The sequence below is a fragment of the Hoplias malabaricus genome, unplaced genomic scaffold (genome assembly GCF_029633855.1).
Source record: "Hoplias malabaricus isolate fHopMal1 unplaced genomic scaffold, fHopMal1.hap1 scaffold_90, whole genome shotgun sequence".
Classification (NCBI taxonomy): Eukaryota; Metazoa; Chordata; class Actinopteri; order Characiformes; family Erythrinidae; genus Hoplias; species Hoplias malabaricus.
In genome coordinates, this window is record NW_027101121.1 from 10041 (window position 1) to 17262 (window position 7222).

At 50.4% G+C, this 7222-nt stretch overlaps 1 non-coding gene across 1 annotated transcript; it reads right to left on the minus strand.

Annotated features, from left to right (window-relative positions):
• Positions 1-5626: 5626 nt before the first annotated feature.
• On the minus strand, positions 5627-5698 carry trnae-cuc (transfer RNA glutamic acid (anticodon CUC)). Its single transcript has one exon. It is a non-coding gene; the product is annotated as a tRNA-Glu (tRNA).
• Positions 5699-7222: the final 1524 nt, after the last annotated feature.

Below are 7222 nucleotides of genomic sequence, written 5' to 3' on the forward strand. Positions count from 1 at the left end.
TTCCATTCAAATTTCTCAAACATTATCTTGCCTCCCTAAAAGACTTGCAGACTTGAAAGCATAAAGCCACGCTGGTGTGGGTGTGTGGAGGTGGTGAATGAGGCAGCAACGTGTCGTTTAGAAGTTTGGCAAAAAAGGAAGTAGCAGAAGGAGGACGCTTTACATTCCTTTAACCTACACAGCATGTGGGTGGGGGGCTTCCAGAGTCTTGTAGTGGACTTGGTGTGCAAGAAAGCACACGCTTCCCTGAGCGGGAATCTAACCCGGGCCGCGGCGGTGAGAGCGCCGAATCCTAGCCACTAGACCACCAGGGACACTGTTTTCAGCCACGTCTGAAAGGAAGGAGATAGGATTAAGTTCAGGGGCTAGGGCTAGGCTTTTGCCAGATGTACTCGTTCTACAATCATAGGAGAGCATCCGAGTCTGTCCTAAATGCACTTGTCAGTTTTCAGTCCAACTCTTTAGGCTAGCACCTTTGATAGCTCAGTTGGTAGAGCGGAGGACTGTAGTTGTTAATAAGGCAATCCTTAGGTCGTGGGTTCAAATCCGGCTCGAAGAAGACTTTTCTTTTCCCTCGCGCCACTGCCGGATATCATGGCCAGGTGCCTGCCTGCAGATGCGCTGGCATGCCAGAGTGCAATATGCTGAAGGCAGTGACGGATCATTTACACTGTTCCATTCAAATTTCTCAAACTTTATCTTGCCTCCCTAAAAGACTTGCAGACTTGAAAGCATAAAGCCACGCTGGTGTGGGTGTGTGGAGGTGGTGAATGAGGCAGCAACGTGTCGTTTAGAAGTTTGGCAAAAAAGGAAGTAGCAGAAGGAGGACGCTTTACATTCCTTTAACCTACACAGCATGTGGGTGGGGGGCTTCCAGAGTCTTGTAGTGGACTTGGTGTGCAAGAAAGCACACGCTTCCCTGACCGGGAATCGAACCCAGGCCGCGGCTGAGAGAGCGCCGAATCCTAGCCACTAGACCACCAGGGACACCGTTTTCAGCCACGTCTGAAAGGAAGGAGATAGGATTAAGTTCAGGGGCTAGGGCTAGGCATTTGCCAGATGTACTCGTTCTACAATCATAGGAGAGCATCCGAGTCTGTCCTAAATGCACTTGTCAGTTTTCAGTCCAACTCTTTAGGCTAGCACCTTTGATAGCTCAGTTGGTAGAGCAGAGCACTGTCGTTGTTAATAAGGCGATCCTTAGGTTGCGGGTTCAAATCCGGCTCGAAGAAGACTTTTCTTTTCCCTCGCGCCACTGCGGGATATCATGGCCAGGTGCCTGCCTGCAGATGCGCTGGCATGCCAGAGTGCAATCTGCTGAAGGCAGTGACGGATCATTTACACTGTTCCATTCAAATTTCTCAAACATTATCTTGCCTCCCTAAAAGACTTGCAGACTTGAAAGCATAAAGCCACGCTGGTGTGGGTGTGTGGAGGTGGTGAATGAGGCAGCAACGTGTCGTTTAGAAGTTTGGCAAAAAAGGAAGTAGCAGAAGGAGGACGCTTTACATTCCTTTAACCTACACAGCATGTGGGTGGGGGGCTTCCAGAGTCTTGTAGTGGACTTGGTGTGCAAGAAAGCACACGCTTCCCTGAGCGGGAATCTAACCCGGGCCGCGGCGGTGAGAGCGCCGAATCCTAGCCACTAGACCACCAGGGACACCGTTTTCAGCCACGTCTGAAAGGAAGGAGATAGGATTAAGTTCAGGGGCTAGGGCTAGGCTTTTGCCAGATGTACTCGTTCTACAATCATAGGAGAGCATCCGAGTCTGTCCTAAATGCACTTGTCAGTTTTCAGTCCAACTCTTTAGGCTAGCGCCTTTGATAGCTCAGTTGGTAGAGCGGAGGACTGTAGTTGTTAATAAGGCAATCCTTAGGTCGCGGGTTCAAATCCGGCTCGAAGAAGACTTTTCTTTTCCCTCGCGCCACTGCCGGATATCATGGCCAGGTGCCTGCCTGCAGATGCGCTGGCATGCCAGAGTGCAATCTGCTGAAGGCAGTGACGGATCATTTACACTGTTCCATTCAAATTTCTCAAACATTATCTTGCCTCCCTAAAAGACTTGCAGACTTGAAAGCATAAAGCCACGCTGGTGTGGGTGTGTGGAGGTGGTGAATGAGGCAGCAACGTGTCGTTTAGAAGTTTGGCAAAAAAGGAAGTAGCAGAAGGAGGACGCTTTACATTCCTTTAACCTACACAGCATGTGGGTGGGGGGCTTCCAGAGTCTTGTAGTGGACTTGGTGTGCAAGAAAGCACACGCTTCCCTGACCGGGAATCGAACCCGGGCCGCAGCGGTGAGAGCGCCGAATCCTAGCCACTAGACCACCAGGGACACCATTTTCAGCCACGTCTGAAAGGAAGGAGATAGGATTAAGTTCAGGGGCTAGGGCTAGGCTTTTGCCAGATGTACTCGTTCTACAATCATAGGAGAGCATCCGAGTCTGTCCTAAATGCACTTGTCAGTTTTCAGTCCAGCTCTTTAGACTAGTGCCTTTGATAGCTCAGTTGGTAGAGCGGAGGACTGTAGTTGTTAGTAAGGCAATCCTTAGGTCGTGGGTTCAAATCCGGCTCGAAGAAGACTTTTCTTTTCCCTCGCGCCACTGCCGGATATCATGGCCAGGTGCCTGCCTGCAGATGCGCTGGCATGCCAGAGTGCAATATGCTGAAGGCAGTGACGGATCATTTACACTGTTCCATTCAAATTTCTCAAACTTTATCTTGCCTCCCTAAAAGACTTGCAGACTTGAAAGCATAAAGCCACGCTGGTGTGGGTGTGTGGAGGTGGTGAATGAGGCAGCAACGTGTCGTTTAGAAGTTTGGCAAAAAAGGAAGTAGCAGAAGGAGGACGCTTTACATTCCTTTAACCTACACAGCATGTGGGTGGGGGGCTTCCAGAGTCTTGTAGTGGACTTGGTGTGCAAGAAAGCACACGCTTCCCTGAGCGGGAATCGAACCCGGGCCGCGGCGGTGAGAGCGCCGAATCCTAGCCACTAGACCACCAGGGACACCGTTTTCAGCCACGTCTGAAAGGAAGGAGATAGGATTAAGTTCAGGGGCTAGGGCTAGGCTTTTGCCAGATGTACTCGTTCTACAATCATAGGAGAGCATCCGAGTCTGTCCTAAATGCACTTGTCAGTTTACAGTCCAACTCTTTAGGCTAGCGCCTTTGATAGCTCAGTTGGTAGAGCGGAGGACTGTAGTTGTTAATAAGGCAATCCTTAGGTCGCGGGTTCAAATCCGGCTCGAAGAAGACTTTTCTTTTCCCTCGCGCCACTGCCGGATATCATGGCCAGGTGCCTGCCTGCAGATGCGCTGGCATGCCAGAGTGCAATATGCTGAAGGCAGTGACGGATCATTTACACTGTTCCATTCAAATTTCTCAAACTTTATCTTGCCTCCCTAAAAGACTTGCAGACTTGAAAGCATAAAGCCACGCTGGTGTGGGTGTGTGGAGGTGGTGAATGAGGCAGCAACGTGTCGTTTAGAAATTTGGCAAAAAAGGAAGTAGCAGAAGGAGGACGCTTTACATTCCTTTAACCTACACAGCATGTGGGTAGGGGGCTTCCAGAGTCTTGTAGTGGACTTGGTGTGCAAGAAAGCACACGCTTCCCTGAGCGGGAATCGAACCCGGGCCGCGGCGGTGAGAGCGCCGAATCCTAGCCACTAGACCACCAGGGACACCGTTTTCAGCCACGTCTGAAAGGAAGGAGATAGGATTAAGTTCAGGGGCTAGGGCTAGGCTTTTGCCAGATGTACTCGTTCTACAATCATAGGAGAGCATCCGAGTCTGTCCTAAATGCACTTGTCAGTTTTCAGTCCAACTCTTTAGGCTAGTGCCTTTGATAGCTCAGTTGGTAGAGCGGAGGACTGTAGTTGTTAATAAGGCAATCCTTAGGTCGCGGGTTCAAATCCGGCTCGAAGAAGACTTTTCTTTTCCCTCGCGCCACTGCCGGATATCATGGCCAGGTGCCTGCCTGCAGATGCGCTGGCATGCCAGAGTGCAATCTGCTGAAGGCAGTGACGGATCATTTACACTGTTCCATTCAAATTTCTCAAACATTATCTTGCCTCCCTAAAAGACTTGCAGACTTGAAAGCATAAAGCCACGCTGGTGTGGGTGTGTGGAGGTGGTGAATGAGGCAGCAACGTGTCGTTTAGAAGTTTGGCAAAAAAGGAAGTAGCAGAAGGAGGACGCTTTACATTCCTTTAACCTACACAGCATGTGGGTGGGGGGCTTCCAGAGTCTTGTAGTGGACTTGGTGTGCAAGAAAGCACACGCTTCCCTGACCGGGAATCGAACCCGGGCCGCAGCAGTGAGAGCGCCGAATCCTAGCCACTAGACCACCAGGGACACCATTTTCAGCCACGTCTGAAAGGAAGGAGATAGGATTAAGTTCAGGGGCTAGGGCTAGGCTTTTGCCAGATGTACTCGTTCTACAATCATAGGAGAGCATCCGAGTCTGTCCTAAATGCACTTGTCAGTTTTCAGTCCAGCTCTTTAGACTAGTGCCTTTGATAGCTCAGTTGGTAGAGCGGAGGACTGTAGTTGTTAGTAAGGCAATCCTTAGGTCGCGGGTTCAAATCCGGCTCGAAGAAGACTTTTCTTTTCCCTCGCGCCACTGCCGGATATCATGGCCAGGTGCCTGCCTGCAGATGCGCTGGCATGCCAGAGTGCAATATGCTGAAGGCAGTGACGGATCATTTACACTGTTCCATTCAAATTTCTCAAACTTTATCTTGCCTCCCTAAAAGACTTGCAGACTTGAAAGCATAAAGCCACGCTGGTGTGGGTGTGTGGAGGTGGTGAATGAGGCAGCAACGTGTCGTTTAGAAGTTTGGCAAAAAAGGAAGTAGCAGAAGGAGGACGCTTTACATTCCTTTAACCTACACAGCATGTGGGTGGGGGGCTTCCAGAGTCTTGTAGTGGACTTGGTGTGCAAGAAAGCACACGCTTCCCTGAGCGGGAATCGAACCCGGGCCGCGGCGGTGAGAGCGCCGAATCCTAGCCACTAGACCACCAGGGACACCGTTTTCAGCCACGTCTGAAAGGAAGGAGATAGGATTAAGTTCAGGGGCTAGGGCTAGGCTTTTGCCAGATGTACTCGTTCTACAATCATAGGAGAGCATCCGAGTCTGTCCTAAATGCACTTGTCAGTTTACAGTCCAACTCTTTAGGCTAGCGCCTTTGATAGCTCAGTTGGTAGAGCGGAGGACTGTAGTTGTTAATAAGGCAATCCTTAGGTCGCGGGTTCAAATCCGGCTCGAAGAAGACTTTTCTTTTCCCTCGCGCCACTGCCGGATATCATGGCCAGGTGCCTGCCTGCAGATGCGCTGGCATGCCAGAGTGCAATATGCTGAAGGCAGTGACGGATCATTTACACTGTTCCATTCAAATTTCTCAAACTTTATCTTGCCTCCCTAAAAGACTTGCAGACTTGAAAGCATAAAGCCACGCTGGTGTGGGTGTGTGGAGGTGGTGAATGAGGCAGCAACGTGTCGTTTAGAAATTTGGCAAAAAAGGAAGTAGCAGAAGGAGGACGCTTTACATTCCTTTAACCTACACAGCATGTGGGTAGGGGGCTTCCAGAGTCTTGTAGTGGACTTGGTGTGCAAGAAAGCACACGCTTCCCTGACCGGGAATCGAACCCGGGCCGCGGCGGTGAGAGCGCCGAATCCTAGCCACTAGACCACCAGGGACACCGTTTTCAGCCACGTCTGAAAGGAAGGAGATAGGATTAAGTTCAGGAGCTAGGGCTAGGCTTTTGCCAGATGTACTCGTTCTACAATCATAGGAGAGCATCCGAGTCTGTCCTAAATGCACTTGTCAGTTTTCAGTCCAACTCTTTAGGCTAGCGTCTTTGATAGCTCAGTTGGTAGAGCGGAGGACTGTAGTTGTTAATAAGGCAATCCTTAGGTCGCGGGTTCAAATCCGGCTCGAAGAAGACTTTTCTTTTCCCTCGCGCCACTGCCGGATATCATGGCCAGGTGCCTGCCTGCAGATGCGCTGGCATGCCAGAGTGCAATCTGCTGAAGACAGTGACGGATCATTTACACTGTTCCATTCAAATTTCTCAAACTTTATCTTGCCTCCCTAAAAGACTTGCAGACTTGAAAGCATAAAGCCACGCTGGTGTGGGTGTGTGGAGGTGGTGAATGAGGCAGCAACGTGTCGTTTAGAAGTTTGGCAAAAAAGGAAGTAGCAGAAGGAGGACGCTTTACATTCCTTTAACCTACACAGCATGTGGGTGGGGGGCTTCCAGAGTCTTGTAGTGGACTTGGTGTGCAAGAAAGCACACGCTTCCCTGACCGGGAATCGAACCCGGGCCGCAGCGGTGAGAGCGCCGAATCCTAGCCACTAGACCACCAGGGACACCATTTTCAGCCACGTCTGAAAGGAAGGAGATAGGATTAAGTTCAGGGGCTAGGGCTAGGCTTTTGCCAGATGTACTCGTTCTACAATCATAGGAGAGCATCCGAGTCTGTCCTAAATGCACTTGTCAGTTTTCAGTCCAACTCTTTAGACTAGTGCCTTTGATAGCTCAGTTGGTAGAGCGGAGGACTGTAGTTGTTAGTAAGGCAATCCTTAGGTCGCGGGTTCAAATCCGGCTCGAAGAAGACTTTTCTTTTCCCTCGCGCCACTGCCGGATATCATGGCCAGGTGCCTGCCTGCAGATGCGCTGGCATGCCAGAGTGCAATATGCTGAAGGCAGTGACGGATCATTTACACTGTTCCATTCAAATTTCTCAAACTTTATCTTGCCTCCCTAAAAGACTTGCAGACTTGAAAGCATAAAGCCACGCTGGTGTGGGTGTGTGGAGGTGGTGAATGAGGCAGCAACGTGTCGTTTAGAAGTTTGGCAAAAAAGGAAGTAGCAGAAGGAGGACGCTTTACATTCCTTTAACCTACACAGCATGTGGGTGGGGGGCTTCCAGAGTCTTGTAGTGGACTTGGTGTGCAAGAAAGCACACGCTTCCCTGAGCGGGAATCGAACCCGGGCCGCGGCGGTGAGAGCGCCGAATCCTAGCCACTAGACCACCAGGGACACCGTTTTCAGCCACGTCTGAAAGGAAGGAGATAGGATTAAGTTCAGGGGCTAGGGCTAGGCTTTTGCCAGATGTACTCGTTCTACAATCATAGGAGAGCATCCGAGTCTGTCCTAAATGCACTTGTCAGTTTTCAGTCCAACTCTTTAGTCTAGTGCCTTTGATAGCTCAGTTGGT